The following is a 26259-nucleotide window of genomic DNA, read 5'->3' as shown; positions in this document are numbered from 1 at the left end:
ACAGTTGTAGTTTTTACCAGCTGAGCCAACTGTCCGGACTACTGCAAAGAACCGACCTTGGTCTAACATTCGGGGCAATAAACCAGGGCCTCTTTCAGAAAGGGTTAATCTCCCGTTTTGTGAATGATTTCTTAACAAGTAGAAAGTGCAGGATTGGCCGCTGCAGACCCCGGAAAATCCCCAGTAGGTTGAGGGTCTGGAGATGCTACTAGCGCTGAAAGGACTGAGGGATTCACTGTCCTACCGAACAGCAAAACAGAACTGAGGCACTGACTTACAGTTCCCACGTCATCATGTACAGGATGTGCAGCTGCAAACACGTACTAGTTCTTGCTATGGAGCCAGAGCTCGAAGTACTGGAGTAATTCACGATTCTGTTCAGAAGTGGCTGCACATACGTTCACCCGGTGTGTCAGCTGCCGGTGCAGCCCTGCAGGAGGAGATCCAGAACATAAACCTGTGGGTGGAAATGCGTCCGAGTCGCTCCGGCCTCTCCGTGATATTCATTCCTCGTGGTTTCCTTAGTTCTGTATCCTTGTGAGTCAATGTCAGTCGTGAGACAGACTAAATGATTTACTATCAAAGTGAAACTCACACAGTAATAATGAAATTAGATTATTGCACAAAAATATATACTGCGTTGGCCGGGAATCGAACCCGGGTCAACTGCTTGGAAGGCAGCTATGCTCACCACTATACCACCAACGCTTGCTACTATTGTAGGAGCTGCTTTCCCTCTGAGAAATAACACAAGCCCGCCGATATCTTCACAGAAGAGTTATTCTGCATCTAAGGCGAGCATTCCCGCACAGACTTTTCACTCCACTCACCCGTCTAAGAGCCCCCAGATAGTCCAGTTTTAACAGCCCCTCCGCGGGACTGAGCACCAATAACTGAAGCCATCAATTCTACTCAGACAGAAACCAGCAGCATCACCCAAACTCCGCAATTTAATCGTATGCTGACTTCCCTCCGGTCCTAGCAGTAGGTTAGCCTTAGTATTATGGGCGCCAGGGTCAGAATGGACATGAGCCCCAGAAACCACTGGTCCTCGGTGCCACTCTACCTGCTGCACGCCCTGTGGCCTAGAACAGTGAATTCGACCTGTCGAGGGGCGGTAAACCAACCTGCAGGGGGAGATCCGTGGTGTCAATCAAGGGTTATCCAGCTCCAGACAATCTGTTTTAAGGAAAGCGATGGTGCCCCCTCCCCATTTCCCCACCCACACACGCCACCCAACCTCACCATTATTTCAAGAATCTCTACATTGTCACTAGAAAGAAGCCCGGCACAGAAGAGAAGCTTTCAGAGCTGCCGGGAGAGGGTTGAACCTTCAGTTTACAGAAGCCGAATAGTCCACCAGACTCACCGCTGCATTAAAGGGACCTCACGGGCCTCTCGGAGGTAGAATGTACCAAGAATCCACCCGAGGTCCCTGGGGTCCGCACATCGACTTCACGCGCTGGAAAGAACAAGATGGGACCTGTGCTGGGGGGCTACAGGCGGGGGAGAACCACCTCATTCTATGGGGCATCCTTTAATACACCCCGTCTGGCCAGGGGTTCCTGGGGTGATGGAACATCATCCCAGAGACCCCCCCATATCTTGTCTGAATGCTGAATAAACACGCGGGGAAACTTGCGGGAAAATGCGCTCTTATCACTGGCCGGTCAGACCCTACTAGCTGGCTGCTGACCGGGGCATCCATTCCAGGTTTTCCCGGGTCAGTGCGTGATGTGCTGCTCCAGTCCAAGTTTTTAGTTTGAATTCTGGGAGTTTTAGTTTTATTTATTCCATTATAAAACAGGACTACAAGTCCAGAATTCAAAGTAAAAAAAACTCGGATTGGAGCAACACATAAAGAATGGACCTGGGAAACTTGGCAGCTATGCTGGTGCCACCCTGGAGGGTTGGTACCACAGAGTGTGGCATGTTCTAGGGGTGGAAAACCTCACACATTCTGATACGGGTCCGGATGCCGTATCCCACTGGTGGGGGCCCTGCTCCTGACGTTAGTTTACAAAAGACCACACGGGCCTTACATGCCCAAGAGCACACGAGTGGTACTACTGCAGCCTGGGGCAGGAAGGAGAGATGGACTACAGGGAAAGGCGCTGCTGAGCTTCAGTCCTTCCGGTTTCACCATCACGAACGGGTCAGTTTTTGAGAAAACACATTAAAGTGGGGAACGGGAGAGACAGAGTGTTTCTCTTCATGTCTGGAAACGTGTAAATGTTATTCTTAAAAAGAAATCAATAAGGGGACCAATCACAGCAACAAAAACGAAACGCCGCATCAATGCATCGAAGCAAGGTAGTCAAACGACAATTGCTGAACCCTGCAAGCTCCGCATGCCATGATTCACCATGGTATCCAACCGAACCCCCCCCCCCGCCCACAGCGCCCAGCTCACTGACACAACTTCATCTGAAGCAAGGTTAACCCACTGACAAAACCTCACCTGAAGCCCAACTCACTGACACAACCTCACGCAAAGCAACCCCAACTCACTAACACAACCTCACGCAAAGCAACCCCAACTCACTAACACACCTCACCCGAAGCCCAACTTACTGACACAACCTCACCTGAAGCAAGCCCAACTCACTGACACAACTTCAAGCGAAGCAACCCCAACTCACTAACACAACCTCACCGAAGCCCAACTCACTGACACAACCTCACCCGAAGCTCAACTCTCTGACACAACCTCACCTGAAGGAAGCCAAACTCACTGACACAACCTCACGAGAAGCAACCCCAACTCACTAACACAACTTCACGCAAAGCAACCCCAACTCACTAACACAACCTCATGCGAAGCAACCCCAACTCACTAACACAACCTCATGCAAAGCAACCCCAACTCACTAACACAACCTCATGCGAAGCAACCCCAGCTCATTGACACAACCTCACCTGAAGCAAGCCCTGACCAGCCCACCCCTGTGGGTGCACTGATATCTGTAGTAACTGACAACACCCTCCAATGGTCGCTGCCCCTTAAAACCTAGTGAAAACACATGCACAGCTGCAGAGGCACACAACTGTGTTTAGACCTTCTACAACCCCCTCCTGCCTCCCATGAATCAGTGATCTACTCTTCCTCACAGTGGCTTACACTTCCTGAGACAAACAAGCCCCACATAGTACAGCAAGACTCGTCTTAAGCACATCGCCCGGATTGTGGGTGTCCACAAAGGCATCAAACCTGTGAAGAGTCTCAGACTGAGGACCTGCACCTACACTGCACCACACACCTCCCCCCCTGTCCTACTGACTAACAGAGCACCATGTGGTAACCCTGCATCCAGAGGTGGACTCACTCACCTGGTGGCGCATATTCTAAAGTGTTCACAATTTCAATACCTGAAATACACCAGTCCAATCCCTAAACACCAACACACAACCTCACAATTAGAAGAACCAGTGAAACGACCGACAGCCTCAGCCGGGCGCACACTGAATGTGTTCGTCGCTTCCAACAAACTGGGAGCAAAACTCTGCTCTTTGTCAAAAAGTAATAAGCGGCCAAGAAGGTGACAGATGTGTGTTATAGTTTCAAGTTTAAATTTATTGGCACAGTTAGTTAAAACCATCGCAATTCAAACATACATATTTGTAGAAATACTTAGCATACTCACTGTATTAAATAGAGACTCATAAAAACATAAAATGCTTGTTTAAACTAAAACTTATCATAATGATCAATTTGTGCATGACTAAAATGTTCTCTACTGATTCCAACCTTACTCTTGGTCTTAAATTTAGGACTTTCTTACTCCCGTGCAAAACTGTGATTGTAGATGAGTAGGGCTCAGGGAATACTAAAAATGACGAACACTAAGTTATACCTGAGACTGTTTTCTGGCTGCAGCTAACCTGTTGGGTGCTTTACTAACATAAAATGATAACCCGTGCGCACTCGGCTTAGACTTTATTCTCTAGTTCTTTCTGGGCCTGTACCATAAATTTGGCCCCCGACAAGAAAAGGCTGGCCTGCATGTTCAATATCCTACAAATATTTTTCAGATACAATATCCTGTAACCTAGCAACGCCGGGCACACACAGAAAATGTGTTCTAAGGACTCCTGTCTGTATCCACACAGTCGACAGGAATGTGTCGGATCTTGTTGTCTCCATGAAGGGACCATATCTTTCGTTTCCATCAACCCAAATCGAAAGAGCATGAACTAGTGTTCCAGCAACTGGTTGAAGGATGCTGCTAAATATTCCTGTGCCCGTAAGGTTTTGTATGATGTTGTTACAATCCTGGCGTGCTGTCTTCTTCTTCCCAATTTTTGTTTGTCAGAATTTAAAGATTTTATCTTAGTGACAGCATTTGCCTTCCGGTAAATCTCCTTTTTGCCCAAATCAAATCAAATCATTAACATTTATAAAGCGCGCTACTCACCCGTGCGGGTCTCAAGGCGCTAGGGGGGAAAGGGGGGGTTATCGCTGCTCGAACAGCCAAGTCTTTAGGAGTCTCCGGAAAGCGGAGTGGTCCTGGGTGGTCCTGAGGCTGGTGGGGAGGGAGTTCCAGGTCTTGGCCGCCAGGAAGGAGAAAGATCTCCCACCCGCCGTGGAGCGGCGGGTGCGAGGGACGGCAGCAAGTGCGAGGCCAGCGGAGCGGAGGGGGCGGGTGGGGACGTAGAAGCTGAGGCGTCTGTTGAGGTATTCCGGTCCCTTGTTGTGGAGGGCTTTGTGTGCGTGGGTGAGAAGACGGAAGGTGATCCTTTTGCTGACTGGGAGCCAATGCAGGTGTCTCAGGTGTGCGGAGATGTGGCTGTTGCGGGGTACGTCGAGGATGAGGCGGGCCGAGGCGTTTTGGATGCGTTGCAGGCGGTTTTGGAGTTTGGCGGTGGTCCCGGCGTAGAGGGTGTTGCCGTAGTCCAGGCGACTCGTGACAAGGGCGTGGGTCACGGTTTTTCTGGTGTCGGCGGGGATCCAGCGGAAGATCTTGCGGAGCATGCAGAGAGTGAGGAAGCAGGCGGAGGACACGGCGTTGACTTGCTTGGTCATGGTGAGAAGAGGGTCCAAGATGAAGCCGAGGTTGCGGGCGTGGTCTGCGGGGGTCGGTGCGGTGCCGAGGGCCGTGGGCCACCAGGAGTCGTCCCAGGCGGACGGGGTGTTGCCGAGGATGAGGACTTCCGTTTTTTCAGAGTTCAGCTTTAGGCGGCTGAGCCTCATCCAATCTGCGACGTCCTTCATACCCTCTTGTAGGTTGGTCTTGGCGCTGGCGGGGTCCTTGGTGAGGGAGAGTACAAGTTGGGTGTCGTCGGCGTAGGAGGTGATGATGATGTCGTGCTTGCGTACGATGTCGGCGAGGGGGCTCATGTAGACATTGAAGAGTGTCGGGCTGAGCGATGAGCCTTGAGGTACGCCGCAGATGATCTTGGTGGGTTCTGAGCGAAACGGAGGGAGGTAAACTCTTTGGGAGCGGTTAGCGAGGAAGGAGGCGATCCAGTCCAGGGCCTGGCCTTGGATCCCGGTGGAGCGTAGGCGGGTGATTAGGGTGCGGTGACAGACGGTGTCAAAGGCAGCCGAGAGGTCGAGGAGAATGAGGGCGACTGTTTCACCGTTGTCCATCAGGGTTCTGATGTCGTCTGTGACTGAGATGAGGGCGGTTTCCGTGCTGTGGTTGGTTCGGAATCCGGTTTGTGAAGGGTCGAGCAGGTTGTTGTCTTCCAGGAAGGTGGTCAGCTGTTTGTTGACGGTCTTTTCTATTACCTTGGCTGGGAAAGGTAGAAGAGAGATGGGGCGGAAGTTTTTCAGGTCGCTTGGGTCAGCCGTAGGTTTCTTTAGTAGGGCGTTGACTTCAGCGTGCTTCCAGCATTCGGGGAAGGTAGCAGAAGAAAAAGAAGAGTTGATGACGGTCTGGAGGTGCGGGGCGATGATGTCGTCGGCTTTGTTAAAGATGAAGTGCGGGCAGGGGTCCGAAGGGGCGCCGGAGTGGATAGAGTTCATGATGGATTTGGTTTCTTCCGTGTTGATGTGGGTCCAGTTGTTGAGGGTGATGTCCGGGGAAGCGGGTTCAGTGGTGTATGGTTGGGTCTGGTGTCCGAAGCTGTCGTGGAGGTCGCTGATCTTGCGATGGAAGAAAGTGGCGAGGGATTCGCACAAATCCTGTGAGGGCGTGACGGCGTTGGCGCTGGGGTTGGAGAACTCTTTGACGATGTTGAAGAGTTCTCTGCTGTTGTGGCTGTTTTTGTCTAGTCTGTAGGTGAAAAAGTTCCTTTTGGCAGTGCGGATCAGGTGGTGGTGTTCGCGTGTAGCGTTCTTGAGGGCGGTCATGTTGTCAGCGGTGTGGTCCTTGCGCCAGGCCTTCTCAAGGGCACGACAAGTTTTCTTTGATTCTTTGAGGGTGTCAGAGAACCAGAGAGGTTTTTTGGTGTTGGTCTGTCGATGCGTGCGTTTGAGGGGAGCAAGGTTGTCAGCGCAGTTGGAGATCCAGTTTGTGAGGTTGAGAGCTGCGTCGTTGGGGTCGGTGGTGAGGGTGGGTTGGTTGGCGGCGAGAGCGGAGAAGAGTTGCTCTTCAGGGATCTTGTTCCACTGTCGACGAGGGATGGGTTGAGTGCGGAGGTGGGAGGTCTCGCGTCGGAATGTGAAGTGGACGCAGCTGTGGTCGGTCCAGTGTAGGGCAGAGGTGTGGCTGAAGAAGACGTGTTTGCTGGCGGAGAAGATAGGGTCGAGCGTGTGTCCGGCGATGTGGGTGGCGGTGTTCACCAGTTGTTTGAGGCCGAGGTTGGCGAGGTTGTCGAGCAGGGTGGTGGTGTTGGGGTCGTTGTTTTGTTCCAGATGGAAGTTGAGGTCGCCTAGGAGGATGTAGTCCGGTGAGGCGAGGGCGTGCGGGGAGATGAAGTCGGCGATGGCGTCGCTGAAAGAGGCGCGAGGTCCGGGAGGACGGTAGACGAGGGATCCTCTGAGGGTGGTCCTTGGGTCGGTGCGAATCTGAAAATGCAGGTGTTCAGCGGCGAGGGGGGGGTCTTCGGTGGAGGTGGTGACGCTGATGGAGTCTTTGAAGATGATGGCGACACCTCCTCCTACTTGGTTGGTGCGGTCTTTTCTGGAGATCTTGTAGCCTTCGGGGATGGCGGGTAGCGATGTCTGGAGCAGAGGAGGCGTTCATCCATGTCTCCGTGATGAAGGCGACGTCCGGGGCTGTGGAGTCCAGGAGGTCCCAAAGTTCAACGGCGTGCTTGTGGACGGAGCGAGCGTTGACCAGGATGCACTTGAGGTGGTTGATGGCGCGTGGGCTTGTGGTCGTGGTAGTTGCGTGGTGGAAGATGCGTTTGCAGGAGTTGCAGGCGAAGGGTCCATGGGTGCGTTTGGGGTGAGCTAGGAAGCAGGTTTTGGAGCGCCCTGGGTTGAGGGCGTGGAGGGTGGTGGGGTCGTAGCGGATCAGCGGGGCTTGGGGGAGCTGGGGACCAGGGGTCGTGGCGCTGGGCGCGGGCCAGGCGCGGACGGGCGCAGACGGGCTCGCCTCCGGCGCGCCAGCGGCGTGCCCGCTGCGCGCGCCCGCTGCGCAGTCGCGCAGCGGCCGCCATAAGAGGTAGGAGGGGGGGGGGAGGGGTCAGCTGGGGGCGAATGGGAGCTGGGGGGCGGGGGCGTGCAGGAGGTCGCGGCGGGAAAGCGCGAGGGAGGGGGGGGGACAGGTAGAGTGAGAGGAGCTGGGGGAGGGGGTTTAGGGTGGAGGAGGGTGAGTGTTAGGAGGTTTGGAGATTAGGGAGAGAGATAGGAGTAGGGTTGTGAAGATAGGGGAGGGGGGGTTGTAGAGGTGGGTGAGGGAGAGAGGTAGAGTGAGAGGATAGGGAGATAGGTAGTAGAGGGGGTGGCGGGAGGGGGGGAGAGATAGAGAAATAGATAGAGAAAATAGATAGAGAAGTCGATAGATAGGGAAATAGATAGATAGACAGATAGGTAGGTAGGAGGAGGTGGAGAGTGGGGGAGTTAGATAGTGAGATAGGGAGCTAGAGAGATAGGAAGATAGGAGGAGTGAGGGAGGTAGATAGCGAACGGGTTAGCTAGGGGTGAGAGAGGGGGAGGCGAGTGAGGGAGGGGGATGAGGAAGGAGCAGGAGGGCAGGCTCGGGGGAAGAAGACGGAGGAGGTAGAAGAGCCGAAGACAGGAGAACAGAAGACAGAAGAACAGAAGACAGAAGAACAGAAGACCTGAAGAGCAGAAGAGCAGAAGAACAGAAGCACAGAAGATCGGAACAGCAGAAGAACAGCAGAAGAACAGCAGAAGAACAGAGAAGAACAGAGAAGAACAGAGAAGAACACAGAAGAACACAGAAGAACACAGAAGAACACAGAAGAACCGAGAAGAAGAACACAGAAGCACAGAGAAGAACAGAGAAGAAGAACACAGAAGACCGGAAGAACACAGAAGAACAGAAGGGAAGAACAGAAGAACAGAAGGGAAGAACAGAAGAACACAGAAGAAGATTGCAGAGGGGGAGCGAGGAGGAAGAGACAGAGAGGAGGAAAAGAAGCAGGAGCAGGAGAGAAGGTGAGTGGCGCGGGGCAGGGCGAGGGGCTGGGAGGAGGGGGGTACTTACAGTTAGGTGGGTCTCAGGAACACAGGAACTCGGGAACTTGGAGGAGCTGCAGCGGCAGGGGGAGCGACCTACCCTTGGGTCAAGGGTCGCTACCACTGTCGCGCAGCGGCCGCCATAAGAGGTAGGAGGGGGGGGGGAGGGGTCAGCTGGGGGCGAATGGGAGCTGGGGGGCGGGGGCGTGCAGGAGGTCGCGGCGGGAAAGCGCGAGGGAGGGGGGGGGACAGGTAGAGTGAGAGGAGCTGGGGGAGGGGGTTTAGGGTGGAGGAGGGTGAGTGTTAGGAGGTTTGGAGATTAGGGAGAGAGATAGGAGTAGGGTTGTGAAGATAGGGGAGGGGGGGTTGTAGAGGTGGGTGAGGGAGAGAGGTAGAGTGAGAGGATAGGGAGATAGGTAGTAGAGGGGGTGGCGGGAGGGGGGGAGAGATAGAGAAATAGATAGAGAAAATAGATAGAGAAGTCGATAGATAGGGAAATAGATAGATAGACAGATAGGTAGGTAGGAGGAGGTGGAGAGTGGGGGAGTTAGATAGTGAGATAGGGAGCTAGAGAGATAGGAAGATAGGAGGAGTGAGGGAGGTAGATGGCGAACGGGTTAGCTAGGGGTGAGAGAGGGGGAGGCGAGTGAGGGAGGGGGATGAGGAAGGAGCAGGAGGGCAGGCTCGGGGGAAGAAGACGGAGGAGGTAGAAGAGCCGAAGACAGGAGAACAGAAGACAGAAGAACAGAAGACAGAAGAACAGAAGACCGGAAGAGCAGAAGAGCAGAAGAACAGAAGCACAGAAGATCGGAAGAGCAGAAGAACAGAGAAGAACAGAGAAGAACAGAGAAGAACAGAGAAGAACACAGAAGAACACAGAAGAACACAGAAGAACCGAGAAGAAGAACACAGAAGCACAGAGAAGAACAGAGAAGAAGAACACAGAAGACCGGAAGAACACAGAAGAACAGAAGGGAAGAACAGAAGAACAGAAGGGAAGAACAGAAGAACACAGAAGAAGATTGCAGAGGGGGAGCGAGGAGGAAGAGACAGAGAGGAGGAAAAGAAGCAGGAGCAGGAGAGAAGGTGAGTGGCGCGGGGCAGGGCGAGGGGCTGGGAGGAGGGGGGTACTTACAGTTAGGTGGGTCTCAGGAACACAGGAACTCGGGAACTTGGAGGAGCGGCAGGGGGAGCGACCTACCCTTGGGTCAAGGGTCGCTACCACTGTCGCGCAGCGGCCGCCATAAGAGGTAGGAGGGGGGGGGGAGGGGTCAGCTGGGGGCGAATGGGAGCTGGGGGGCGGGGGCGTGCAGGAGGTCGCGGCGGGAAAGCGCGAGGGAGGGGGGGACAGGTAGAGTGAGAGGAGCTGGGGGAGGGGGTTTAGGGTGGAGGAGGGTGAGTGTTAGGAGGTTTGGAGATTAGGGAGAGAGATAGGAGTAGGGTTGTGAAGATAGGGGAGGGGGGGTTGTAGAGGTGGGTGAGGGAGAGAGGTAGAGTGAGAGGATAGGGAGATAGGTAGTAGAGGGGGTGGCGGGAGGGGGGGAGAGATAGAGAAATAGATAGAGAAAATAGATAGAGAAGTCGATAGATAGGGAAATAGATAGATAGACAGATAGGTAGGTAGGAGGAGGTGGAGAGTGGGGGAGTTAGATAGTGAGATAGGGAGCTAGAGAGATAGGAAGATAGGAGGAGTGAGGGAGGTAGATGGCGAACGGGTTAGCTAGGGGTGAGAGAGGGGGAGGCGAGTGAGGGAGGGGGATGAGGAAGGAGCAGGAGGGCAGGCTCGGGGGAAGAAGACGGAGGAGGTAGAAGAGCCGAAGACAGGAGAACAGAAGACAGAAGAACAGAAGACAGAAGAACAGAAGACCGGAAGAGCAGAAGAACAGAAGCACAGAAGATCGGAAGAGCAGAAGAACAGAGAAGAACACAGAAGAACAGAGAAGAACACAGAAGAACACAGAAGAACCGAGAAGAAGAACACAGAAGCACAGAGAAGAACAGAGAAGAAGAACACAGAAGACCGGAAGAACACAGAAGAACAGAAGGGAAGAACAGAAGAACAGAAGGGAAGAACAGAAGAACACAGAAGAAGATTGCAGAGGGGGAGCGAGGAGGAAGAGACAGAGAGGAGGAAAAGAAGCAGGAGCAGGAGAGAAGGTGAGTGGCGCGGGGCAGGGCGAGGGGCTGGGAGGAGGGGGGTACTTACAGTTAGGTGGGTCTCAGGAACACAGGAACTCGGGAACTTGGAGGAGCTGCAGCGGCAGGGGGAGCGACCTACCCTTGGGTCAAGGGTCGCTACCACTGTCGCGCAGCGGCCGCCATAAGAGGTAGGAGGGGGCGGGAGGGGTCGTGCAGGAGGTCGCGGCGGGAAAGCGCGAGGGAGGGGGGGGACAGGTAGAGTGAGAGGAGCTGGGGGAGGGGGTTTAGGGTGGAGGAGGGTGAGTGTTAGGAGGTTTGGAGATTAGGGAGAGAGATAGGAGTAGGGTTGTGAAGATAGGGGAGGGGGGGTTGTAGAGGTGGGTGAGGGAGAGAGGTAGAGTGAGAGGATAGGGAGATAGGTAGTAGAGGGGGTGGCGGGAGGGGGGGAGAGATAGAGAAATAGATAGAGAAAATAGATAGAGAATTCGATAGATAGGGAAATAGATAGATAGACAGATAGGTAGGTAGGAGGAGGTGGAGAGTGGGGGAGTTAGATAGTGAGATAGGGAGCTAGAGAGATAGGAAGATAGGAGGAGTGAGGGAGGTAGATGGCGAACGGGTTAGCTAGGGGTGAGAGAGGGGGAGGCGAGTGAGGGAGGGGGATGAGGAAGGAGCAGGAGGGCAGGCTCGGGGGAAGAAGACGGAGGAGGTAGAAGAGCCGAAGACAGGAGAACAGAAGACAGGAGAACAGAAGACAGAAGAACAGAAGACAGGAAGAACAGAAGACCGGAAGAGCAGAAGAGCAGAAGAGCAGAAGAACAGAAGCACAGAAGATCGGAAGAGCAGAAGAACAGAGAAGAACACAGAAGAACACAGAAGAACACAGAAGAACACAGAAGAACACAGAAGAACCGAGAAGAAGAACACAGAAGCACAGAGAAGAACAGAGAAGAAGAACACAGAAGACCGGAAGAACACAGAAGAACAGAAGGGAAGAACAGAAGAACAGAAGGGAAGAACAGAAGAACACAGAAGAAGATTGCAGAGGGGGAGCGAGGAGGAAGAGACAGAGAGGAGGAAAAGAAGCAGGAGCAGGAGAGAAGGTGAGTGGCGCGGGGCAGGGCGAGGGGCTGGGAGGAGGGGGGTACTTACAGTTAGGTGGGTCTCAGGAACACAGGAACTCGGGAACTTGGAGGAGCTGCAGCGGCAGGGGGAGCGACCTACCCTTGGGTCAAGGGTCGCTACCACTGTCGCGCAGCGGCCGCCATAAGAGGTAGGAGGGGGGGGGAGGGGTCAGCTGGGGGCGAATGGGAGCTGGGGGGCGGGGGCGTGCAGGAGGTCGCGGCGGGAAAGCGCGAGGGAGGGGGGGGACAGGTAGAGTGAGAGGAGCTGGGGGAGGGGGTTTAGGGTGGAGGAGGGTGAGTGTTAGGAGGTTTGGAGATTAGGGAGAGAGATAGGAGTAGGGTTGTGAAGATAGGGGAGGGGGGGTTGTAGAGGTGGGTGAGGGAGAGAGGTAGAGTGAGAGGATAGGGAGATAGGTAGTAGAGGGGGTGGCGGGAGGGGGGGAGAGATAGAGAAATAGATAGAGAAAATAGATAGAGAAGTCGATAGATAGGGAAATAGATAGATAGACAGATAGGTAGGTAGGAGGAGGTGGAGAGTGGGGGAGTTAGATAGTGAGATAGGGAGCTAGAGAGATAGGAAGATAGGAGGAGTGAGGGAGGTAGATAGCGAACGGGTTAGCTAGGGGTGAGAGAGGGGGAGGCGAGTGAGGGAGGGGGATGAGGAAGGAGCAGGAGGGCAGGCTCGGGGGAAGAAGACGGAGGAGGTAGAAGAGCCGAAGACAGGAGAACAGAAGACAGAAGAACAGAAGACAGAAGAACAGAAGACAGAAGAACAGAAGACCGGAAGAGCAGAAGACAGAAGAACAGAAGAACAGAAGACAGAAAGAGCAGAAGAACAGAGAAGAACAGAGAAGAACAGAGAAGAACACAGAAGAAACACAGAAGAACCGAGAAGAAGAACACAGAAGCACAGAGAAGAACAGAGAAGAAGAACACAGAAGACCGGAAGAACACAGAAGAACAGAAGGGAAGAACAGAAGAACAGAAGGGAAGAACAGAAGAACACAGAAGAAGATTGCAGAGGGGGAGCGAGGAGGAAGAGACAGATAGGAGGAAAAGAAGCAGGAGCAGGAGAGAAGGTGAGTGGCGCGGGGCAGGGCGAGGGGCTGGGAGGAGGGGGGTACTTACAGTTAGGTGGGTCTCAGGAACACAGGAACTCGGGAACTTGGAGGAGCTGCAGCGGCAGGGGGAGCGACCTACCCTTGGTTCTGCTTGGTTCTGCTCCCAGGCTTCTGGCAGACCTAGCACTTTAAAACAGTTGTTTAAATGCTGACCACAGGTGCCTTTATTGTTGTGACCCTGTTGCTCCTCGATTTCCATCCAACATAGGTTATTTAAGGTACCAATCTCTGCTGTACGCATCCTCCAGCATAATTTGGTGAAAGCACATTTACTCTGAAATTCGTAGTTTTTCAGACCCAATTCTAGGCAGACCTGGACTGGAGATGCTGGTCGGGGTATCCGAAAAACCATTTTGTAGGCCTTTGTCTGGACTTGATTGAAAAAAACTGCCTCCTTCCCCAGCATGATTTCGGCGCCATAAGTGACAGTCGGCATTAGTCGTGCTGCCATGACTGAAAGGAGGTGTGAATATGACGGGCAGCTCAGTTTTTGTTTTAGTATTTTGAAGCCATAGGTCAATGAAAGGGCTTTAGCTTGAGCAACAGCAAGCTGTGGCTTGAAGGTCAAGAGGCGGTCCATGGTGAATCCCAAATATTTGTATGTGGGGGCAGCCTCCACCCGGGTTCCCTTTATGAACCATGAAGAAGATTTGTACTTTATGTCTACTAGGCGGACAACCTTAGTTTTACTCAAATTCAATTCCAGACCTTGCATTGTTATGTATGTATGAAATGCGTTGATGCTATGCTGTAGGCCGACTTGTGTTTGGCTGAGTATGACTGTCGTCTGCATACTGTAGCCATGCTATTCCTTTCTTGGGCAATATTGGCGGATGGCTGTTTACCGATGCTAGAGCCTCAGCTAGGTCGGCAAGATATAAGTTGAACAGCGTAGGAGCTAATACATTCTTGTTTTAGTCCTTTTGCCATCAATATTCTGTTGGTGAGGTAGCCACCTTCTTCGATTTTTACTTGCGCCCAAGTGCCTATGTACAAGTCCATCATTGCATTGAGAAGGCTACAGAGTAAGCCCCAACCTTTCAGTTTGTCCCATAGGTGGGTTCTTGGTACGAAATCAAACCCTGCCTTTAGATCAATAAAACATGTGAATAGCCTTTTCTTCTTAAGCCTGGCTTTGTTTCCCAACAGAGCCAGGGTTGTCAGGTTAGTGGAGGCTCCCATACCAGTTCTGAAACGTGTCTGGCATTGTGGAATTAGATGTCTGTCATGAATCCATTCTGCTAGTAGTTGCAGTAAACATGCTGAGTAGAGTTTTATTTCCACATCTATCAATGCTATTAGCCTGTAGTTTGAAGGGCTAGCGGGGTTGCCTGCTTTATATATTGGATGGATGATACTGCCTTTCCATGCGTCTGGTAGACCCGTGGTGCCCTGGGGGTCATCAAAAAGCAGCATCATATATTGTGCCCAGAATGAAGGGTCTCCTCTAAATAGGGCATTTGGCATTCCGTTCCGGCCAGCTGAGCCTTCCAGTTTTAATTTCTTTATAAGGCTTATCACCTTTTCGATGTCGATGCTCTTTAGTGTGTACTTTTGTTCATTTTGGTTTATAAGTAAATCTGTTTGCGTTGTCTCTCTGAAACCAAAGTTATCTTACTTGGGTCATTGGCTGCCTGAGTGGCCTCCTCCTTTATATGGTGTACTGGGCGTGAGAACATTGTTTGTATGTGGGCTTCCCATGTGGCCGCATCAATTCCGGTGTTCATATGTCAATTTTTTCCCCTGATTTAGTACATTTATCAGTTCCCAGAACTTTTCATTATTTTTCTGTTTGTTGGACATGAGCAGCTTGGTCCACAAATCCTCATGATACCTCCGTTTTGCCATCCAGCAATTTTTCTTGTATTTGGCTCTTAGCTCAGAGAGCCTTGTGTTGTCAGATTTCCTTCCCCAGCGTGTGTCCTTTAGGACTTCTTTTAATTCTCTAGAGACTTGATTTTTCTGATTATGCAGTGTTTTGTTAAACCATGGCTTTTCTGCTCTGCCGCTCTTAACTTTGTTTTTTGTTTCTATGACCTAAATTGGGAGACTTTTTTTGATGGAAAATGTATTCATTAAGGAATCACACAAGTGCGTCCTATCGGTCACTCGTTCTCCTAGAGGATGATTTTCTTGTTCCTGCATTCTTAGTGTTTCTTTAAGCTCATTAATTGTGCCAGCACTGCGGTACACTTCTTCCATTACTATACCGAGGCCTGGCCCCTTCCATTTAAATTGTTTTGTGTCATAAGTCACTGGGGCTGAAATTATGATATTGGCAGAGGGTAGCCTGTTCCATTCATTCCGGATCTTAATGAGTTGTGGGAAGTGATCGCTCTCAGTGCGTTCTTGGATCCTATATGCTAAAACCAATGGCAGTGCAGTTTCATTGATAAATGTAAAGTCGATGTTAGATTTTTTTGTGCCACTTAAGAAGGTTACTTGTGCGGATGAAGCATCCTCAGGAAGAGGAATCAGGCAACGCAAACACAGGGTTTCAAGCTTTGAGTTAGTGTATGTTCCATTTAGAGGTTTTGTGCTGCACTTTCTCAAATCAAGGTTGAAATCGCCAGACAGAATGAGGATTGCGTCCTTATTTTGCTTCTGCAGCATTTTTACAATGCTGATCAACGTTTCCATATTTTCTCTGTTTTGCATTTTATTAGGATGATTATATACATTGATCAGTAGTAGGGTTCTGTTGTTGCCTAATGGAGCCCAGTGTTCCAACATAGTTGGTAGCAGCCAGTCAATGCCCAGGTCGATCTGTTTGATCACCCAGTTGATTTTCGTGGAGCAGTATGTTGTAAGGCCCCCCTTGGGGTGTCCGTGACTTTGAGGTTGTTTTGCAGAGACGTCTATCCCTGAATGTCCAGAAATGTGTATTGGCTCCATGCACCATGTTTCCTGCAACATGAAGATTTCAAACTGCTTTAGGAAACTCAGTGCCAGCTTATTGGTAACCAGGTTTTTTAGACCACAAGTGTTCCAGGAGCATATGGGGATATTGTAGGGAGTTGGCTCTGTATGTACTATTTCAAAGTAAGAAATAGCATGCACAGTGTCCAAGGGTTCCCCTTAGAGGTAAGATAGTGGCAAAAGAGATAATTCTAATGCTCTATTTTGTGGTAGTGTGGTCGAGAAGTAGGCTTATCAGAGGGTAGTGTTAAGCATTTGTTGTGCACACACAGGCAATATAAGAGGAACACACACTCAAAGACAATTCCATGCCAACAGGTTTTTGTATAGAAAAATATATTTTCTTAGTTTATTTTAAGAACCACAGGTTCAAGATTTACAAGTAATACTTTAAATGAAAGGTATTTCACTTAGGTAACTTAAGAACTTTGAATCAGCAAAATAGCATGTACAGTTTTCACAAAAATGGCAATAAGCTTTTTTTAAACTAGACACTGCAATTTTCAACAGTTCCTGGGGGAGGTAAGTATTTGTTAGTTTTGCAGGTTAGTAAACCACCTGCAGGGTTCAAAGTTGGGTCCAAGGTAGCCCACCGTTGGGGGTTCAGAGCAACCCCAAAGTTACTACACCAGCAGCTCAGGGCCGGTCAGGTGCAGAGGTCAAAGTGGTGCCCAAAACGCATAGGCTTCAATGGAGAAGGGGAACCCCCCGGTTCCAGTCTGCCAGCAGGTAAGTACCCGCGACTTCGGAGGGCAGTCCAGGGGGGTTTTGTAGGGCACTGGGGGGGACACAAGTCAGCACAGAAAGTGCACCCTCAGCGGCACGGGGGCGGCCGGGTGCAGAGTGCAAACAGGCGTCGGTTTGTAATGGAGTTCAATGGGAGACCAAGGGGTCTCTTCAGCGATGCAGGCAGGCAAGGGGGGGGCTCCTCGGGGTAGCCGCCACCTGGGCAAGGGAGAGGGCCACCTGGGGAACGCTTCTGCACTGGAGGTCGGATCCTTCAGGTCCTGGGGGCTGCGGGTGCAGTGTCTTTACCAGGCGTCGGGTTCTTAGAAGCAGGCAGTTGCGGTCAGGGGGAGCCTCTGGATTCCCTCTGCAGGCGTCGCTGGGGGGGCTGAGGGGGGTCAACTCTGGCTACTCACAGGGTCGTAGTCGCCGGGGAGTCCTCCCTGTAGTGTTGTTTCTCCGCAGGTCGAGCCGGGGGTCTCGGGTGCAGACTGCAAAGTCTCATGCTTCCGGCGAGAAAAGTGTTGTCTTTATTGCAAAGATGTTTCTTCTTTGGAGCACAGCCGCCGTCCTAGGGAGTTCTTGGTCCTTTTAGATGCAGGGTAGTTCTCTGAGGGTCCAGAGGTCGCTGGACCCTGTGGAACGCGTCGCTGTTGCAGTTTTTCTTGAAGTGGGGAGACAGGCCGGTAGGGCTGGGGCCAAAGCAGTTGGTGTCTCCGTCTTCTCTGCAGGGCTTTCAGGCCAGCAGTCCTTCTTCGTCTTCAGGTTGCAGGAATCTATCTTGCTAGGTTCTGGGAGCCCCTAAATACTCAATTTAGGGGTGTGTTTAGGTCTGGGGGGTTAGTAGCCAATGGCTACTAGCCCTGAGGGTGGCTACACCCTCTTTGTGCCTCCTCCCTGAGGGGAGGGGGGCACATCCCTAATCCTATTGGGGGAATCCTCCATCTGCAAGATGGAGGATTTCTAAAAGTCAGAGTCACCTCAGCTCAGGACACCTTAGGGGCTGCCCTGACTGGCCAGTGACTCCTCCTTGTTTTTCTCATTATCTCCTCCGGCCTTGCTGCCAAAAGTGGGGCCGTGGCCGGAGGGGGCTGGCAACTCCACTAGCTGGAGTGCCCTGGGGTGCTGTAACAAAGGGGGTGAGCCTTTGAGGCTCACCGCCAGGTGTTACAGTTCCTGCAGGGGGAGGTGAGAAGCACCTCCACCCAGTACAGGCTTTGTTACTAGCCACAGAGTGACAAGGGCACTCTCCCCGTGTGGCCAGCAACATGTCTGGTGTGTGGCAGGCTGGTAAAACTAGACAGCCCACACTGGAAGTCGGGTATGTTTTCAGGGGGCATCTCTAAGATGCCCTCTGGGGTGTATTTCACAATAAAATGTACACTGGCATCAGTGTGCATTTATTATGCTGAGAAGTTTGATACCAAACTTCCCAGTTTCCAGTGTAGCCATTATGGTGCTGGGGTGTTCGTGTATGACAGACTCCCAGACCATATACTCTTATGGCTACCCTGCACTTACAATGTCCAAGGTTTTGCTTAGACACTGTAGGGGCATAGTGCTCATGCACCTATGCCCTCACCTATGGTATAGTGCACCCTGCCTTAGGGCTGTAAGGCTTGCCAGAGGGGTGACTTACCTATGCCATAGGTAGTGTGAGGTTGGCATGGCACCCTGAGTCATTTTCTCCCCACCAGCACACACAAGCTGGCAAGCAGTGTGTCTGTGCTGAGTGAGGGGCCTCCAGGGTGGCATAAGACATGCTGCAGCCCTTAGAGACCTTCCCTGGCATCAGGGCCCTTGGTACCAGGGGTACCAGTTACAAGGGACTTACCTGGATGCCAGGGTGTGCCAATTGTGGAAACAAAGGTACAGGTTAGGGAAAGAACAGTGGTGCTGGGGCCTGGTTAGCAGGCCTCAGCACACTTTCAAATCATAACTTGGCATCAGCAAAGGCAAAAAGTCAGGGGGTAACCATGCCAAGGAGGCATTTCCTTACAGATTTTTTCTGAGTTTTCATCAGGACCAGTTATGATTGTTGTCGTTTAAAATTTGCCTTCCAGCCTGTTTGACTGTCGAGGGCATACCGATGAAGAACTGTTGGTGCGTGCCGTTATGAAGCATGCTATGATGCTTTACTATAGCCTTAGAACCCGCCGTAGCGGGCTCTACCGGCTATTAAAGGCCCGCTCGGCTCGGGCATTTAACAAGGGAGAGGGACTTTAATAGCCGGTAGATCCCGCTACGGCGGGTTCTAAGGCTATTAGAACATTCTGCCACACAGGGCAGAATGTTCCATTAAAAAAAAAAAAAATGTTCACGGAGCCAGAGGGGATTAATATCCCCTCTGGCTCCATGAGGCTTTGTTCACAGCTGTTGCTGTGAACAAAGCAAACATTGGAATGTTGGCGCTGCGGGCTTTTACCGGCCAGTAAAAGCCTGCAGCACTCCATTGTTTTCAATGGAGCCCCCAGCATTCCAATGTTCTAATATTGTCAAATGTTCCCGATTACTTGGGGAGGTTTCTACTTCCACGGCCCCTTTTAAAATTGATCTGCCCTTCTTTTGTTGCGGTATTAAAAGATTAGTATGTCCGGGCGGTTCTAATTTTTGCAGGACGATGCCCCATGCGCTGAACGTACCTTGATATTCTAGATCTGTTAGGTGACAGATGTGTGTTATAATATTGTAACACCACACCACACATACACAGCACACACAACACAAAGCAACAGAAGGTAACATAACAACATATGATAACAGATATGTTGGTTCACTTAAATGCTTAAGTAGGTTTAGATCATAAGCATGTTAAAAGTGCCTTTGAATATACAATATACAATTGTTCACTTCCACCCCCCTGGGTATCTGAGTACCTCTGGGTCTTGATCCCAACGCTTGATTTTTTGTCTTAAATGTTCAGAGGTGACAAGTTAAAACCATCTGCTCTGTATATGCGAAGATCCTGGAGGGGGCTGAGCAGAATGTGTCAGGAAGGAGAGTAATGCAGAGCGAGGCATGCAATGTAAAAAGACAGGGAGAAACAGAGCCTCAAATGAAAATGTTATTGCACCCAAAGGGTCCTCTCCAGATGGTCTCACTCCTCCAGTCTTAAGGGTGAAGAGCGTTGTATACGTGTTTGTGGTCAGTCATTGTTTAGTCGCTTGAGTGTTTGTGGTCAGTCACGTGAACTAACTCAACGCACCAGTATAATATGCGAAAATAAATCTGAGGGACATTCTAAGAAATCTGCAGAAAGGAAAAGGCCAAAATGCAAAATACATATATACATCTCATGAAGTACCACGCACTGTGTTTATGTACAGAGATCCATAATGTTTGGTTTGAACCCTTCTTGGTAAAAATAGGTTCTCTGGTCTCACATAAATGCATCGCATAATGTGTGCATTACCGCAGAAATATTTCTGCTGAATCACATATTTTATCAATAATGACAGGGCTGTAGAATTTCACTAAATAAAAAGGATTAAGGACTCTTTTCCGTGTGAAACAGTAGAGATCCCAGTGGAAAATTAGTAGGCCTGTAACTCTGTGGTCCAAGGTTCGAAGTCGTCCTCTGCTAGTCATTTTGACTTCCAGCACCATATTTTCATTTAACAGTTCATGATTAGTTCTGTATTATCTTCCGCTGAAGGAAAACGTAATATTTTATTTTCCACTCCACAAGTGGAAAGAATGATTCATCATATGCGGCTATAGACTTATACGACAGCGCCATCTACTGTCTATCAATTGAAGTATCCAACGCATTGTTTAGATAATAACTAGCAATGTGGGGTGAGGTAAGGCTGCTACTTCCTGTTAATGTAATACAGAATTGTGGCATAGCATTATTTTTGTTGCTCAATGCAGCTAAAACACTTGCATTTTTCCCAAAGGGTACATTATAAATGATGCGAAGCTTCTAAGTACACATTAGAAGCAGGTTTCCAGGTAATCTATGAGAGCTTGGTCCACATTTATGTTTATATAAAACAAGAGTTTTTAAATGCAATTATTTTTTTAATTGAGAAATTAGGGTAAATTCATGGGAGTCAATTTTGGAGTTTAAAAGAACAACTTTTTGACCCCGACGTGATTTGAACACGCAACCTTCTGATCTGGAGTCAGACGCGCTACCGTTGCGCCACGAGGTCTACTGTTCTGTTCAACAGGATGACTTAAAAGTGAGCAAAATGATTTCGTGCTCGTCAAACTTTCCAGAGTAATTAACGAGATTAAAGTACATGAAGCTATTCTACAGGCCTGGCACTAGGTCACTCTAAAGTAAACATTTACAGTCCATTCAATAACACAGACCATCCATGCGATATGTATTACTACATTTTCATGACACCCTTGTACTTGCTTTGTTGCTGGCGCTGCTAATTTATAGTCCTGTCAAGTGTGACATAGACTATGAAAAACACATTTCTTGTATCATCAGCAGCGAAAGATCAGACATTTGTAACACAAGTCAGCCGAGATCCCATAAACTCAGCAAACAGAGTTTTTTGTTAATATGCCACTCTCCTCGAGGGCACAGAGTCAGAACTCTGCCTCCTTGGCCACAATTGTTAGTAGCTTTGCTTTGGTGGGCGCACTGTTACTGGGTGAATGAGAGAGTCACGCATGAGTCCAAGTGGAGAGATGATTTTGGAGTGAACTGTGTCAGTGGACATCACTCAAGTGTGTCACGGAGAATACTCAAATAGCGACAGAAAATGCTGCCCGCCCCGAAATATCCTTGCACAGGGATACCTTGTTGAAGTTGCTACTCGCGCTAGGAAATTCTCCTCCTTAACTTTTCAGTTAATTTCAAGTATTTTCTATCCTTTGAAGGGTGTGGCCCCAGGAACATCACAATGGTATCTATCAACAGTGCAGCAGGTGCAGTGGCACTGAGGTTGTTGAATTTGAGCGGACCACTACATCCCAATTAGGCTTTTTGCTACTTAACCAGAGGACATGTATGCATTTCCCTTGCTTGCATGAGGGCACCATGTACCCTCACTGCACCACTGGCCAAGATATCCATTGCGAAGGTTTGTACTAATGTTTAAGTCAGGCAAAGAAGGAGTGCACATGACCTAGATTTTGATAGATGATATCACAATTAATAAAAATAAGTTAGATGACTATGACTAGTGGGAGAAAAATGTGAAACAGAAATCTATAGGAAAAAAAATCACTGGCAGATTGAACTTTCCACTTTTCACGACTGTATTCCACTTGTTGGATTTAGTGGAATTTTGGAGCTATTGCACATTTTGTGCTCTTTCAAACCCCCACTGTGAACCACCACGAAACACCATGAACCACCAACTGCAAACTACTAATCAGAACAAGCATTTGCAATTCTATAGGTCTTGCATTTTCTTGAGTTTGAGCTATTGGCATTGTAAATTCATAACTGGACTTTCCTTGCCTAAACGTCTGAACAGAAATTGGGAAATCAGGCTGGAAAAGTATTTTCTTTTTGTTTTAACAGAATGAAACATCTTGAAAGCCTAATTGCCTTCCATTTCAACAAAGCTCGAATGAAGTTAACAATAGCAGAGCAGCCTGAGAAGATTTTTTTTCCCCCAATAAAGGAGGTAAGAAATGCCCTATGTGCTATGTCGTGAGAGCTGGCAGGGAGGGGCCCTTGAGAAAGAGACTCAAGATGCATGTGAGGCTAAGCAAGATTCACATTATTGCTTCTAGGTTTAGCTACATTGTACCAGAAAGGGCATATTGTGGCTTTCGTGAACAGTGAGCTAAACAATGGTGTGTTTCTTTTATAAAATAAGCGTATTTTAGGACCCGGAGGTAAACAAGGACAGCACTGGAATAAAGCCAAAACAAATGTCAGCGAAATGGGAGGAGGTGGGAGGAATGAAATGCTGCAACAAAACGCAGGTCGCTACCAGCCTAAAATGCCCACAGTGAAAAGGGAGTACCAAAGAAATAACAAAAATAGTCAGTCCCAGCAACAGATAAAGAAACCAAAGTGGATCAGTACAGTAGTTGGTCACTGCTCTGAAACAGTACAAGGAGTGAGAAAAAGGCAGAACTGACCACTAGCGATTTTTAAAGGACACTGCAACCAACAAATGAAATTGCTTTAAGCCATAAGAAGTATTCTAAAAGTGTACACGAGGCCGATGGCTTACGCTCGACCAAAAAATGGCACAAAAATGGCAAAAAAAGGGGGGGTGGCCTGACGCAGAAGAATGTGGCAGCTAAGCCTGGTCCTGGTGTGCCGTCTCCCTGATGCCATAAACCCTTCAGTTCTTCAGAGCTGAGATTCCCCACTGAGGCCCAAAGCATGAGGATAAGCCTTCAGATCATGTAGAAGCAAAAACTGAAGCCCTACAGAGTCTCACTGTACACTATTGAGCCTTACACCCTGCCCGACAGCCAGGCGCCCGCCACCATGACCGCTCTCGTCTGCTCAATATGGCTTGGACTGAACCCCAAGATGTAACACAATTGCGTTGCTCATTAGTGCATAAAAGTCGCTGTCTCATCTCTACATACACCTGACACAAAAATGAGTGCCTCCCCTGTATATTTTGCCTAGCACGATATGAGTGCTCTCATCTTAACAAACCACCTTTTGCCATATGATTCGCACCAAAGGCCGACCATAAATGAGCTTTTAGCCCTGAGCTGCTGGTGTGGTAACTTTGGGGTTGCCTTGAACCCCCATCGGTGAGCTGCCTATGCCCCAGGACTGAGACTTGTAAGTGTTTTACTTACCTCCTAATCTAACGTTTACTTACCTCCCCCTGGAAATGTTGATTTTTGCACTGTCTACTTTGAAAATAGCTTATTGCAATTTTTACAAAGGCTGTACATGATATTGTTTTCATTCAAAGTTCCTAAAGTATCTAAGTGAAGTACCTAGCATTTAAAGTGTTTAATGTAAATCTTGAACCTGTGGTTCTTAAAATAAACTAAGAAAATATATTTTTCCAATATAAAAACCTATTGGCCTGGAGTAAGTCTTTGAGTGTGTGTTCCTCATTAATTGCCTGTGTGTGTACAACAAATGCTTAACACGACCCTCTGATAAGCTTACTGCTCAGCATTTTTGCTACACTCAGCGGCTGCTCTGAAATCTTGCGAGTCGCGTAGGTCCATTGGTGTATAAGCGGCTTCAGAGTTTACACCTGCCGGCTGTGCGACGACTGCCTCTGGATCAGGGTCCTCCTGAAAGCCCATATCTTCATAGACTTGTGAATTCGGTGGTGCAATACAGTTTTCATCATCTTCACTGTCGATGAAGTTGATTGAATCATTTAATTAGTCTTTCGAGGCTTCGCGGCCGTCGCCTTCAACCTTAATAGGGGATTTCAGTTGCGGCAAATCCTAGAGGCTGAGCTTTTCAAGCCGCTCGCAAACTTCCTTTTGAAAATTGGTAACGTTGGAACCCCCCTCTGTAGGGGCAGCCAGCTGTGCATTCTCATCCACACCGGAGGTGTTAGGGACCGATAATATCTATTGATAGTGTTCTGGGCACCTGAGGAGGCGGCTTTTCTGGTGAGCGGACTGTATCTCTTCATAATGCCTTGACAACCTATTTCAGAAATGGTTCTCGGTTTGGCGTGCTGCTCTGGCCGGCTCCTTATATGTATTCAATGGTTCAAAAAGGGCGTACGCCTCTACAACATAGCGGTCACATGCTCACCTTGACGGCTCTGATACGTTGAGGGGTTACACGTAACAGTAACCATATGTCATGACCTTTGCAGCATTTGCCCAGCCCCTCTTTTTGGATTAGTTGGTAGGGTGGAGGTTTGTCATTACAACCCCAATGCTCTGCCCTGCGAGGTGGCCCCCCAGGCAGCCACTCGGTCCTGAATGTCTGACATGTCCACACTTGTCCTCTTAGGCCATGAAGCATGCTGCACACCTGCACAGCCGCCATTTCACACAGTCCATAGACCTACACACAAGGGACAGCATCAGGGCACGTGACTAACACAGCATCACATCATGTCACAACCCACGTGACTCACCTACGTCATTACTTACGTCATCACGGGGCAGGGTACCCACGTCATTGCCTACGTGATCACGGGGCGGGCACCTGTCAAAAAGTTTGATGGAAGGTATCCCCTTATACAACTGAGGGGCAACTTCCTGAGACAGTCAGATTGTCCTCGCATTCGGTAGAAATGTAGTGAACTATAGAAGTTTCATATTTAATAATCCAACCACCTCTACTAAAGAAAGCGGCCAGAGCTCTGATTTGACAACCGGTCTTTTGTGTTATTCATGTGTCAGATTCTCTGAGTTTCTAAAGCAATTTCACCTTAAATAAGAAGATTAATCCGTTCAGCTTTGCTGCCCTCTGACAACGAAGACTGAAAGGACAGGGTTTTAGCTATCAGTATCTTTGCAGCACTGTTATGTTTCAATGGCACCGGTGATACCAGCCACAAGGTTTGCACTGTCACCCCTAAAGTCTTTAGTCATTGAGGGTCACCTGACATAAGCTTTCAAGGTAAGTCGAACAATTAAATTTATATTTTTGTTAACAGCATTTTCTCACCAAGCCTGAGCGAAGTTTTATTACACCAGCAAGATCTGCGAATTTCACACCATGCAATACTCACAGAACTTCATGAATTTCATCAGTGAGAAATTAATTTCTCACATTTTTTTTTTTTTTTTTACAAATGAGAGACAGCAAACTACTCCCCTCGCTAATCTCACAGTCGTTTAAGCACAATAAATCCACTATACCTCACAGCATTATAACACATTTCTGTGAAACAATGTTTTTCTGTTTCACACAGTTGTAGTTTTTACCAGCTGAGCCAACTGTCCGGACTACTGCAAAGAACCGACCTTGGTCTAACATTCGGGGCAATAAACCAGGGCCTCTTTCAGAAAGGGTTAATCTCCCGTTTTGTGAATGATTTCTTAACAAGTAGAAAGTGCAGGATTGGCCGCTGCAGACCCCGGAAAATCCCCAGTGGGTTGAGGGTCTGGAGATGCTACTAGCGCTGAAAGGGCTGAGGGATTCACTGTCCTACCGAACAGCAAAACAGAACTGAGGCACTGACTTACAGTTCCCACGTCATCATGTACAGGATGTGCAGCTGCAAACACGTACTAGTTCTTGCTATGGAGCCAGAGCTCGAAGTACTGGAGTAATTCACGATTCTGTTCAGAAGTGGCTGCACATACGTTCACCCGGTGTGTCAGCTGCCGGTGCAGCCCTGCAGGAGGAGATCCAGAACATAAACCTGTGGGTGGAAATGCGTCCGAGTCGCTCCGGCCTCTCCGTGATATTCATTCCTCGTGGTTTCCTTAGTTCTGTATCCTTGTGAGTCAATGTCAGTCGTGAGACAGACTAAATGATTTACTATCAAAGTGAAACTCACACAGTAATAATGAAATTAGATTATTGCACAAAAATATATACTGCGTTGGCCGGGAATCGAACCCGGGTCAACTGCTTGGAAGGCAGCTATGCTCACCACTATACCACCAACGCTTGCTACTATTGTAGGAGCTGCTTTCCCTCTGAGAAATAACACAAGCCCGCCGATATCTTCACAGAAGAGTTATTCTGCAGCTAAGGCGAGCATTCCCGCACAGACTTTTCACTCCACTCACCCGTCTAAGAGCCCCCAGATAGTCCAGTTTTAACAGCCCCTCCGCGGGACTGAGCACCAATAACTGAAGCCATCAATTCTAC

At 49.5% G+C, this 26259-nt stretch overlaps 3 non-coding genes across 3 annotated transcripts; all 3 read right to left on the bottom strand.

Annotated features, from left to right (window-relative positions):
* Nucleotides 1-636: 636 nt before the first annotated feature.
* On the bottom strand, nt 637-708 carry TRNAG-UCC (transfer RNA glycine (anticodon UCC)). Its single transcript has one exon. It is a non-coding gene; the product is annotated as a tRNA-Gly (tRNA).
* Nucleotides 709-20647: 19939 nt separating this feature from the next.
* On the bottom strand, nt 20648-20719 carry TRNAW-CCA (transfer RNA tryptophan (anticodon CCA)). Its single transcript has one exon. It is a non-coding gene; the product is annotated as a tRNA-Trp (tRNA).
* Nucleotides 20720-25983: 5264 nt separating this feature from the next.
* On the bottom strand, nt 25984-26055 carry TRNAG-UCC (transfer RNA glycine (anticodon UCC)). Its single transcript has one exon. It is a non-coding gene; the product is annotated as a tRNA-Gly (tRNA).
* Nucleotides 26056-26259: the final 204 nt, after the last annotated feature.

This window comes from Pleurodeles waltl, chromosome 12, assembly GCF_031143425.1.
Source record: "Pleurodeles waltl isolate 20211129_DDA chromosome 12, aPleWal1.hap1.20221129, whole genome shotgun sequence".
In the NCBI taxonomy this organism is placed as follows: Eukaryota; Metazoa; Chordata; class Amphibia; order Caudata; family Salamandridae; genus Pleurodeles; species Pleurodeles waltl.
This window is presented reverse-complemented; position numbering and strand designations above follow the sequence as displayed.